Source organism: Megascapheus bottae, chromosome 21 (assembly GCF_031878675.1).
Source record: "Megascapheus bottae isolate mThoBot1 chromosome 21, mThoBot2.hap1, whole genome shotgun sequence".
In the NCBI taxonomy this organism is placed as follows: domain Eukaryota; kingdom Metazoa; phylum Chordata; class Mammalia; order Rodentia; family Geomyidae; genus Megascapheus; species Megascapheus bottae.
In genome coordinates this window covers 15183304-15196207 of record NC_143529.1, presented here as the reverse complement: position 1 = coordinate 15196207, position 12904 = coordinate 15183304, and positions in this window count along the sequence as shown.

Below are 12904 nucleotides of genomic sequence, written 5' to 3'. Positions count from 1 at the left end.
GGATATCAAGGGTAGTGTCTGTTCTGAGTTGCTTCTGAATTTTTGTTATATAGCTGAGTACAGCTATATAGCAGCTTCCTGCCTATGAGCTAACTCTGGCTGAGTTCTGCACACACCGATGTAAAACACAGTTTCACAAGTATGGATTGAGCTGAGACTGATATATTGGAAAGGACTGCGGGGGGTGGACCTTCCATTGGTACTTGGCTCTCAAGTGTACTCTGGGCTGCTAGGTCTGTAAATAGCAAGAAGAGTTCAAGGCTTCCAGAAATAAAGGGACAACACATTTTTGTCCCGTACACTTTTGTGGTTGATGGTAGTGGTCATGAGGCTTGAACTCTGGGCCTGGGTGCTGTCCCTGAGCTCTTCAGTGCAAGGCTACCCCCCTAGCCTTGAGCCACAGAGCCACTCCTACCACTTCTAGTTTTCTAGTGGTTAATTGGAAATAAGAGTCTCATGGACTTTAGTACCTAGGCTGGCTTTTTTTTTTTTTTGCCAGTCCTGAGGCTTGAACTCAGGGCCTAAGCGCTGTACTTGGGCTTTCTCAAGGCTAGAGCTCTACCACTTGAGCCACAGCACCATTTCCTGCTGGTACCAAGGAATCAAACCCATGTCTTCATGCAAGCTAGGCAGGCACTCTTGCAACTAGGCCAAAAACCCAGACCCTCCAGGCTGACTTTAAACTGGGATCTTCAGAAGAGACATCACATTTTTAAATTAAAAAAAAATATCCATAAGGAAAATGCAAATAAGATGAACATTGGGATTCTATCTCAACCCATTCAGAATGGTCATCAGCAAGAGAGCAAGCAGAGTGGGCACCGATAGTTTACATCTATAATCCTAGCTACTTGAGAAGCTGAGATAAGGGATGATGGAGGTTCAAGGCCATGCCAGATTTTTAAAAAAAGAAAAAAAAAACCATGAGATCCCCTTCTTCCCTTCTTATAATTTTGTTTTGTTTTGTTTTGTTGCCAGTCCTGGGCTTGAGTTCAGAGCCTGAACACTGTCCTTGGGCTTTCTGAAGGATAGAGTGCTACCACTTGAGCCTTAGCACCACTTCCGGCTTTTTTCTATGTATATGGTACCGAGGAATCAAACCCAGGTCTTTATGCATGCTAGGCAAGCACTCTACCACTAGGCCAAACTCCCAGCCCCTTCTTCCCTTCTTAACCAATAGCTTTGGTATGGTAGAATGCACTTGTCAGCCTAGCTACAATGAGAACTGTCCCATGGGCAGATAAGGTATGCATCTGAGAATGAAACAAGATCCTATACCAAAACAACAAGAGCAACAGCAAAAACAAACAAACAAACAAAAAGCATAGCTGGAAGTGTGGTTTAGCAATAGGGTACCTGCCTAGCAAGGGTAAAACCCTGAGTTCAGACCCCACAACTAACACACAAACAACAATTTCTGGCTAGCATAAATGGGGTGGAGGTAGGGGCACTTGAACATTGTTGCTAGGAATGTAACTTAGTATAGCCACTATGGAAATCAGTATGGAGGTTTCTCTAGTTAGAACTGTCCTATGATTCTGCTATACCACTCCTGAGCACTTATCTGAAGAAAGGTAAATTACATTGCACACATGCATGCTTATGGAAGCACTATTCTCAGTAGCCAAGCTATGTAATCAACCTAGATATCCACCAACTGATTCATGGATAAAGAACATGCCATATACACAAGGGAGTAGTATTTCAACCATTTTTAAAAAGACCAAAATTATGTCATTTGTTGGCAAATAAATGAAGTTATAGATTGTGACATTAGTGACTGAAGCCAGGCTCAGAAAAACAAATGACACATTTTCTCTTTTATGAGGATATCAAGGCCTAAAGGCATGCACACATTCATAGATATAACCATATGTTTAGAGAGAGATAAAGTAAAACACATACATAGAACCTGAAACTAAGGAACCAGTTAAGAGAAAAGGAGAGCAAACAAGAAAAATAGAGCATAATTTTGAGTTATACCACAATTGTATTTGAAAACCTCACAAAGATCAATAAAAAGAAGAGGAAAGAAAAACAAGCTCTTTTAGGGGGCAACTAATGAGGGTGAAAGAGGATGACTATTGTCAAAATATGTTGTCAGCAAGAATTAAAATAGAACAATGAAGCCTGTAGCAATCATGTCATGAAGAGAGGCAGTGGGTAAGGGGAAATGGTGAGGATTGATTGGAATATATTGTGTACATGTGTGGAAGTGTCACATGAATGCCCCCTACCTTGGATAGCTAATGTATGTTACTAGAATATCAAAACAAAGCAAAAATAAGGACATAAATATAAAAGAGGAATGAAGAATGTGAGGGAGGGGAGTGAATATGATTGACATACATTATAACAGATAGGGAGCACAGAAGCCTTAATGGATTAGAGGTCAGCCATGCATGATAATGCACCTCTCTAATCCCAGCACTTAGAAAGGTGAAGCAGGAAAATTATGAGTTGCTGGCTTGCCTAGACTACATATTGAGACCCTGTCTCAAAAGCAGACAAAGAGAAACAACTTATAATTCAGAAGATAAATTGGTACAACTTTCCAAATACACAAACCTTCTAGGAACAAACATAAATTTGACTATGGGTGGTTTTTAACCTAACAAATGGACATGATCCAATAAGCATTTGGAAAAAGGCAAGTCTGGCTTCATATCTATGCCTAGCTGGATGATGTTATGGTAGAGCAGATACAGATGGTTCAAGGTTGGTGAATAGTGGGAGGAGTACATAGGAAAGAAGCACGGCCAATGTGCAGGCCTTGAGCAAGCAGTAAGGTTGAAGGTACCTGGAAAAGCTTATCCATCCATAGCAGGCTCCAAGCATCATGTGTTGTCTGCTGTGATTGCTTGGAAATTGCTACAGCATCGAAGGACCCTGGAGGGTGTTTGTGTTAGTAGACTTCCTTGTACATGGATATTAAAGCAGAGGGAGCATTCAAACACTCTGGCACTTTTAGAACCACACTTTCATTCTTTAAAATAAAAAGCAAATAAATAAATAAATAAAACCACTTGCCTTCCTTCATTGCTGATTGCAAAAAAGGGGGGGGGGGCAGACTCCCTTTTCTGCTTTTACTAGTCATGGTGATTCTCTCCACATTCTAGAGAGCTTTCATGTTTTTTTCACAGATCCTACAGCCGCAGAATAAAATTTCCCTCAAGATCATTTTAAGGCCTAAAAATAGTAGCTACCCCACTAGAGCTCCCTCTTACTTGAATAACAAAGGTAATTTTTATACATCATCTTAAATTGTCCATTTACGACTAACTAGATCTTAAATGTCTCTTTTAAAGCCTTTAAGGCTTGCCTTGGCAATCGGCATCCACAATAGTTCAATCCACATTGAACTAAACCCTCACACTTGGCTATCATAACTCTAATTATCCACCATAGCAACAATTTCCTCAACCAAAGAAGGTAATAATCAGCCTAGAAGAAGGGAGCCAAGGAGGAGGCAGTTTATTTCTTGGAGTTTTGCCTAAATTGGTTTATCTTTTATATCTAGGGAAATGTGCTTAGAAACTAAGAAACTGACGCTGTTTAAAGGGGAAGCAGGCAATACCATCTCCGCAGGAAGAACCAGCTACACTCACCATCCATGCCATGGATTGGGCTGAACGGAGATCAGAGTGGGCAATGTTTCCACAAACACTGAAAAGGAGTACCATTTTCACAGCTACTTCCCCCTCATTCTTGACCAGCTTCTAAGAACTACAGAAGCAGCTTCGCATTCCGTGTACTGAATACCCCAAGTCTCTTTGGGGGAAAAACCAAAACCTATGGTGCATAGAACACTTTTGAAAACAATCAGTCACACCAGCTTATTCTCCACAGACTTTCCTGGGCAGCCTGTTTTCATTTTTATTATACAGAAGAGGTTGTTGTCACATGGCAGGGTTTTTTTTGAGAGGGGCGGGGGGGGGGCATAAGAAGCCAACCTAAGGCCTTGCAGTGCTCTATCACTGAGCACAGTTCTCTTGGGTTTCTAAGATAGGGCCTCACATTGTAACTCAAATTGGCCTTGAACATGGGATACACCTGTGTCAGTCTTCTCCTCAGTCTCCTGAGTACTTTGGGTTAGTGGGGGGGGGGGAGGAGCATGTAGGTGTGTGTGTTTGATGTGTGTGTTGAACTCTGGGCCTGGGTGCTGTCCTTGAGGTTGTTGGGGGTTTTGGTTTGTTTTGCTTTTCTCAAGGTTAGCACTCTTACCACTTGAGCCACAACTCCATTTCTGGCTTTTTTGGTAGTTCATTGGAGATAAGACTCTCATGGACTTTCCTGCCCAGGTTGGCTTTGAACCATGATCCTCAGGTGTCAGCCTCCAGAATAGCTAGGATTACAGGCATAACCATCCAGTCTAGATTTGTTTCTTTGCTCATACTTTCAAAATGCCAAGTTCCAGTGTTCTGTCACTCTTTGTCCCCTGGCCCTCTGGGTTGCTGAGAGTCCAAGCACTGACACAAGATGGCAAAGGAGGTAAGTATTAAAAAGAAAATGCCAAATATCTTGGTCTCACCCTTCCCCCACTTAAGAAGAAGGGCAAGAATGACTAAAGAAATGTGAACTGTCTTTTGCACCATTCTGGCTCCTCTGAACTTCACAGCATATGCTAATGCCCTAGTCTCCTGCCTCAAGCAATACTCTCACTGCCTTTGTGCCACTGGAGGCTCATTGGGGTCCCCTAGAGAGGGAAATGGCTGCCTACAAGAGAACAGCCACTCAAGTGAGGAACCACTCAAGAAGGTCAGGCGCTCACAACTGGTCTCCAGGAAACACCAGAAACTTTCCAGGTAACTTCTGAAGAGAAGGGAGTACAATTTTAACTGTGTTGAAACACAAACCATTCTAAAGAATTTGCTTCAATGAAAAATTGTGAAGGAAAGTAACTGATAATCCTGGTAATGTCCAGCTGGAAGCTACTGCCTAGACCCTGGGCTCCTGTTCCCATGGTGTTTTCCACTGTTGGACCAGTCATCTAGGAGAAGCTAAGTCCTTAGGCCTCAAGTACTTACAAGTCTAAAGCAAAAATAAGACAATCATGAATAAGTAAATTTAAAAACAGCCAGACACCAGTGGCTCATGCCTATAATCCTAGCTTCAGCTACACAGGCATCTGAGATCTGAGGATCATGATTAAAAGCCAACCCAGGCAGGAAACATCCATGAACCTCTCATCTCTAATTAACCACAGAAGGCTGGAAGTGAAGATATGGCTCAAGTGGTAGAGTGCTAGCCTTGAGCAAAAAAACTCAGGCACAGTGACCAGATCCTGAGTTCAAGCCTCATAACCAGCAACAACAAGAAGACAAAAATATATATATAGCTTCTTGCTAGTGGCTCACATCTGTAATTCTAACTACTCAGGCGGCCTAGATATGAGGATCACTATTTGAAGCCAACTGGAGCAGAAAAATCCCCATAAGACTCTCATATCCATTCAAACAGAATAACAACAACAACAAAAAATGGAACTGCACTGTGGCTCAAGTGGTAGAGCACTAGCCTTGAGCTGAAGAGCCCAGAGTTTAAGCATAGAATAGAGCATCTCAAATGGGTACTACAAATTGAATGCTGTGATCCCATCGTCCATCAAGGTCTCATTCCCAATAATAACTCATTAGCTATCATAGGTTGTCCTACAGGTAAGGCATCAGCTCATTGGAGATGACATTCACTTGAAGCTAAACTTGCACCCACATTAAGAATTCTGCCAGGTCAGCTCCATGCCATTCTATTCACTATTGTACTTATTATTGCTACTTTGGGTGCTTTCATTTCTTTGCCATGGGAGGCTCAACTCGTCCAATAAGTTTTGTTTCAAGCAAACATGGAAAATGCTGAGGACCGCACAACTCAAGTACGTGAGTGCACACAGCGAAGAGCAGAGCAGCGGAAGGAACATTGAGCTATAACACATGATGGCCCGCTGTCATCCCCAGCGTTCACATGGAATCTTTATTACTAGAACTCTGCTAAGCAATAAACATAATTTTAACCATAGTTGTGCTCTTATATTCAATACGCAGAATAAATTTCAACTCTGTTTTCAGTAGTATATCCTTAGGGATATACTCCAAAGGGAGACTGACAGGCTTCTGAGGGGAAAAAAAAAACTCCCATTGGTTTATTTTCATTGATTTTTGTTCTAAAGGTGATGTACATAAATCAAGTGATGAGTACATTTCTTTTTCTCTTTTTTCTTTTTTTCTTTTTAAATTTTTGCCAGTCGTGGGGCTTGAGCTCAGGGACTGAGCACTATCCTTGGGCTTTCTCAAGGCTAGAGCTCTACCACTTGAGCCACAGCACCTCTTCTGGCCTTTTCTGTTTATGTGGTACTGAGGAATCGAACCCAGGGCTTCGTGCATGCTAGGCAAGCACTCTACCACTAGGCTATACTCCCACCCCATACATTTCTTTTTGAACAGTGTCACCTTTTCCCTCTTAAATCTCCCAGCTTCTTTTTCTTATCTCCCCTAACCCACAAGCTGTATAGTTCATTTTCAACATAGTGCTTAGTAAGTATCACTGCTGCATTTGTTCACCCTTTGTTCCACCACTTCTGAGATCCCCCTTACCTCCCACTGGCTTCTAATGTAAGATCAGAGAGAAACAAATTATCAGACTCTGTGTGTGTGTGTGTGTGTGTGTGTGTGTGTGTGTGTGCACAAGCATGTGCGTGTGCATGCACACATACAGGCACCAGGGCTTGCAATCAGCCTTTCTGCTCTAGGCTGAAGTTCTATCACTTTAGACATACTTCTACTTGCTGGTTACCTAGAGATATGAGTTTTATGGATTTGTCTGCCTGGGAAGGCATTGAACCTCAATCCTTAGGTCTCTCCCTCCTAAGTAGCGGAGATTACAGGTGTTAGCCAACAGTTCCAGGCTTCAGTGGGCCCTCACTTGATATCACAAACTAGCCTTCAGCCACCTGTTTCTAGTTCTTTGAGATATAAACTATTTTAAAAAAAAGGAATGATTTTTGTGAGATAATTCCAATATGTTTTAAGATGTAGAACCACCAAGTTTTAAATGAAAATACTTTTCTAGTTCATTCATCTCATTGTTGCTTCTATCTTCTTTCTGAATGTTCCCAAAATCCCATTGTTTGGGGCAGTGGGGGAGCTAACTCTAAGAGTCTTGCTCATTACATAATTGAAGAGAGTTCAAAATGTCTCAGTGGGTCGTTAAAGATGAGAAGCTGCACTGTATCGCGACAATCAAAGCAATCGATTATAAGTTGTTACTGAACACAGTTCTGCCTTAAGGATGTAAATCTACAATTGACATTTCAGGATGTTTCTACATTCTTAAAAATTATACATAATTTCTCTCTGTCTTGTTCTTTTACGTCTATTTGCTGGGTTCCCCCCCACCCCAGAATCACCATTACAGTCTCCTGCTGTCTCAAGAGCATGCTTTCATTTGCCACCCTAGGTCACTTCTCCTCAAAATTAACACAGCCGTTGAGCTGCTATTGAAAGGAAGAAATCTAATCTATGTAACAATAGAAGAAACATCACTCCTCCATAAAATACCCCCAGCACTTTTCAAGAAGAGGCATCAATGTGTGGAGATTGGTGGGGATAGAGGGATCCCCACAGCATGTCTCAAAAAAAGCGTCTTCAGCCATTTGTTTTTTGAGATATAAACTGTAAGGGAACTTTAAAGACCCTGAAGGGCCATGATGCCCAAACAGAAATGGTAAAGGACCACAGAGCAGCCATGAGAAAAGCTATTCCTGCATACTATGGACATGTGGGCAGAGCAAATTATAGATGAACCTGCTGCTAGCAAAGCACAAGGGAGCTGATATGGCCTGTCTTGAAGGTCTCTGGCTATCCTCCATCTGGTCACTATTTCTAGAGCATTAAGAAGGGATAAGACTTGTCTGTTATTTCCCAATAACAATAAATAAAGATATTAATGATAAATGACAAAATAATGCATAATAATAACTAAAGATGAGGTATATAATAATAACTAAAGATGCTATGCATCTGGCACTATTCTAAGGATTTTGTATGTATATGAACTCATCCTTATGGCTGCCGTTCTGGGTCTGGCTTGTGCAAAGCCACTACTAATCACTGATCACCTTGCAAGACCAGTACAGCGGTGAGAGAGTAGGGGGGAAGGGGAAGAAGAGATCATTCTTGGGGAGACAAAATAGTAGATAAGGATTTTCTTTCTTTCTTTTTTTTTTTTGGTCAGTCCTAGGGCTTGAACTCTGGGCCTGAGTGCTCTTCAGCTCAAGGCTATCATTCTACCCCTTGAAGCACAGTGTCACTTCCAGTTTTCTAGCAGTTGATTGGAGATGAGTCTCATAGACTTTAGTCTATGGCTTTGAACTGCAATCCTCAGATCTCACCCTCCTGAGGAGCTAAGATTGCAGGCCTGAGCCACCAACGCCTGACAAAAAATTTCCTTCTTCTAAATCTATCTATGATATTTCAAAATTTGGTAAAAAATGCAGTTTCTTCAGTTATTCTCTTCATTTTAAGGAACATTTTCATTTGGGGATGACATTAATGAGTCTCAGTTGGGGGCCGATTGGGTGACAGATTAGTGTTGGCACTTGCAGTTGATAGGGCCCACATTTCAGGAAACTGATGTTTTTCTAGAAGGACAATGGAGTTAGATAAAATTGATGAAAGGTGGTGAGCAAATTACACTTTTAAGGTTGTTCTCTCAATGGTAACAAACTAGTCATTGTGCATTTAAACCTGTCCTAGGAAAAATAGTAATAAACATTCGTTTTCCTCTTCTACCCTGATTAACCTTGTACTGACCTTAGAATTTACCTGGTGGGAGATGCTTCCTCCTGCCAGTTACGCAGAGCAATCCCACTCTGACCAAGACTTCCTGTTCTGGGAGGTGACAGCCAACCCTGATTGGCTCTTTGCCCTATCAAGACCAGAAGGTGTTGGTCACAAGAAGGATTCAGACTTTCTTCTTAGCTTCCTGAAGTTTGGAAATTTTGGTAGCACTTGACAATGCAAACCTGCATACAACAACGAAAACCCATTCCATCAATCTATAGAGCTTTCCCAAATGATAGTCATATGGGAGGTCCAGTTAGTAAACCAGTGGCAATTTGTGAAGCCTCCCACCATGGTGACCACATAACCTGATTACTGCTTCAACTGTGGTGATTCTACTTTGGTCCTGAGTAAAGGAACTATAAGAAACACAGCTATAATTTCTGGCCCTGTCTAGCTCCAGCTCTAGGGAAAGTGATTGTGAATGGTACAGTGTGCCTTTCACAGCATAGTTATTTCTCCTAACCTAACATGTAGGTATTCATCCTATGAGCATGTACACACACACACACACACACACACACACACACACACACACACACACGTTAGTATTAGCAGACACTCTTATCATTCCAGTCCAACTTGGGCAAGTTTATTCCTATGATGACAGACAGCCATTCTCTAGGAGAGCCTGAGCTTCAGCAGTGACAATCAGGTGAGACACAGAGGGTACAACACCACAAAGATCATGAAATAACAAACACATGTATTACTTACTTACTGACCCATGAGAGAAGGTAACGTGGAAAGTCTGGAAATGGCAGGCAGGGTGTTCATCCAGGGGATATTACAGAGTAAGGAGCTCTAGAATATGGGTATCCAGAGTCTCTTATTTGTACTCAGTAGATATTCTTTGAGGAAATGCAAAGCAATATCATAAAGTTCTACTTCAAGATTTGGGGCTCATGACACCACAGAGATATCCACAACTGGTTAAGTATATGATACATCAGTTGAGGATGGTGATGCACCTGTTATCCCAGCCATGGGAAAGGCTCTAGGTAGGCAGAGGAGGCCTTCCCTGGGAATACTTCAAGACCCCCACCTAAAAAAACAAAAACAAAAACAGTGTGGCTCAGGTAGGAGTACCTTCTTACTAACTGAAAGGCCCTGAGTTCAAATCCTAGTACTAAAGCTTTATAGATAGGTACTATGATTGTTTGACTAACTGATATGTCTGTAAGATATAAATGATAATATATATACACACCCATATATACATATACACATAATATGTATATATGGGTGGACAATCAGAAGGCAGAGGTTTCAGTGGTAAAGTAAGAACAGTGTCAAGAAAAGTATGCAGTTTTCTTTGGGAGATAAATGACAATAGGAATCTAGCAGAAGTACTAATAAATGTCTGTTCTCAAAGAACTTCCAGGGAATTACTTAATTTAATGAAATAGCTGTCAAGGTGGGGATTTCAGGTCCAATTCAAATTAGAATGGCAAAAACTGGGAGATGAACGCAAAAGGGCAAAAGGCATTCATATGTATATGCATAGACAACAAAGAGAAACTCCTTCAGAGCAATCATATATTCAATGACTGCCTGCAATGAATTTAAGAACCCCATTTTTTATTTCCTTTAATGTCAGTTCTGGGGCTTAAACTCAGGGTCTGGGTACTAGTTCTTTGTTGTTGTTGCTGCTGCTGTTTTTCATCCACAGCTGATGTTCTACCACTTGAGTCATAGCTCCACTTCTGGCTTTTTGGTGTTTAATTGGAAATAAGGTCTCACAACTTTTTCTGAAAGTTTACTTTTTGAAATAGCTGGCTTTGAACTGTGATCCTGAGATCTCATCCTCCTGACTTAGAACCTCATTTTACATATGCATCATATTTTATTTTGTTTTATTCTCATAAAATTCATTGCTTTTAGTTGAGAAAAAGCTTTCCAATGTGACTAAAGAACTATGCTCTAAAACAGGCCAGTCCCTTAGCTAAATTTTGACATAGTTTCTTTGAACTCTAAAGACATATGACCCAACTACGTTCTGCAAAGTGGGCATGTTTAAAATATGATTGCCATGGTTACACTCACTATAAAATAGTACATTCTGCCAAAGTTTATTTAACTCTGAATTTCAGTGAATCCATTTTATATTCCTCTAGAACAGAAGAAATAACATTCCAATGTCTGTTAGCTCAGCAAGGAAGACAATGAATTAAACCATGATTCAATAATAAGCAAGGTAGAAAAGAAAGAGAGCTCTCATTTAAAATGGAAATGAGATGTTATGCTGAGGACAAAAAGGAAGAAAATGAGTTTAAAAGACAACCATGAAGTTATGATAGCTCTGATGTGGTAGCATTGTGACAGATTTCTAACCCATGATTAATTTAACCAGTCACATGAGTCAACTTGACAGTTATGTCAAAATTACTTGGCCTGAACAATAAATTCTGAAAATAGTTTCAGCAGATATGAAAGAAAGTAGGGAAGAGGGTGGAGAAAAGGGGAAAGGGAAGACAAATCAGTTAAAAGAAAGGTAAGCCTGGTAATGAAGGATTCTATCCACATGTCAATCTACTGGCCTGACCAAGACTACAGACTCTTCAACATTGATTCCTTTCAACATGTTCTATCAAGAAAGAGGCCCCTTTGCCAGGTGCTGGTGGTTCACACCTGTAACCCTAGCTGCTCAGGAGTCTCACATCTGAGTGAGGATCATGGTTCAAAGCCAGTCTTATCTCCCATTAACCAGCAAAAAGCTCTCAGTAGTCATGTGGCTCAAGTGATAAGTACTAGCCTTGAGTGAAAAAGCTAAGGTACAACGCCCAAGGCCTGAGTGTAAGCCTAAGCACTAGCACAAAAATAAGTAAGTAAATAAATAACAGAGAAGTCCTTTCAACTCCCAGTAAGACATTGCTGGTTCATATCTGGAACCAATTACTCAAAAGTGCAAAATTAAGAGTCATCTAATCTGCATGTGATTTAAAAAATACTAGAGGTCTATTCACCCCATCCTTTTGCAATCCCATTGGGACAATGAGCCTGAAAGCTTCATTTATTATGACCCTTCTGTTATTTTATTCTCTGGAAAGTCTCTGGAAAAGCAAATATTAGTGCTTCTGCAGAACACCTTGCCACCCATCTCTCTAGACATCCTTCTACTGAACATGATGATGCTTTTCTAGTTGCTAACTATGAATTTGTAAAGATTACTGATTTCAAATTGTCTGAAAATGAATAAGCCAAGTTCATATGAATATCGTTACATATATGATTCATTAAAGATGTAAGTCAAAAGCTAGAGAAAAATACACAAAAATGGGTGCGGTGGCTCACACCTATAATCCTAGCTACTGAGGAAGCTGAGATCTGAGGATCTCGGTTCAAAGCCAGCCCAGGTACTACACAGCTAAGAGACTCTTATCTCCAATTAATCACTAGAAAATGGGAAGTAGGGCTGAGGCACAAGTGCCCAGAACTTAGTGCCCTGGCCCAGAGTTCAAGCCCTATGACCTACCAAAAATATTAAAAAAATGAAAACTAAATTTAAAAATACACAAACAGGGGCCGGGAGTTTGGCCTACTGGTTAAAGTGCTTGCCTAGCATGCATGAAGACCCAGGTTCGATTCCTCGGTACCACATATAGAAAAAAGCCGGAAGTGGTGCTGAGGCTCAAGTGGTAGAGCTCTAGCCTTGAGAAAGTCCAAGGACAGTGCTCAGGCCCTGAGCTCAAGCCCAGGACTGGCAAAAAAAAATACACAAACATTATAAATGCTAAATTATGTCATTCATATGTTTTTTTTTTCCTCAAGGCTAGCGTTCTACCACTTGAGTCTCAGCTCCATTATCAGCCTTTTGGTAAGAGAAGAGAAGTCCCACAGACCTTCTTGCCCAAGATTACTTTGAACTGTGGTGCTCAGATCTTAGCTTCCTGCGAGACAGCATTATCAACATGAGGCACCAGTACCTGGCTACTGCTTAACTACTGAAATACAATTCTGGATGAAAAAAGAAAAAAGAAGAAAAAAGTAGGTGTGGCAGCATGTACCTGTTATCCCAGTTACTTAGGAGGCTAAGGTAGGAGAATTATTTTGAGGATAGCTTGGGC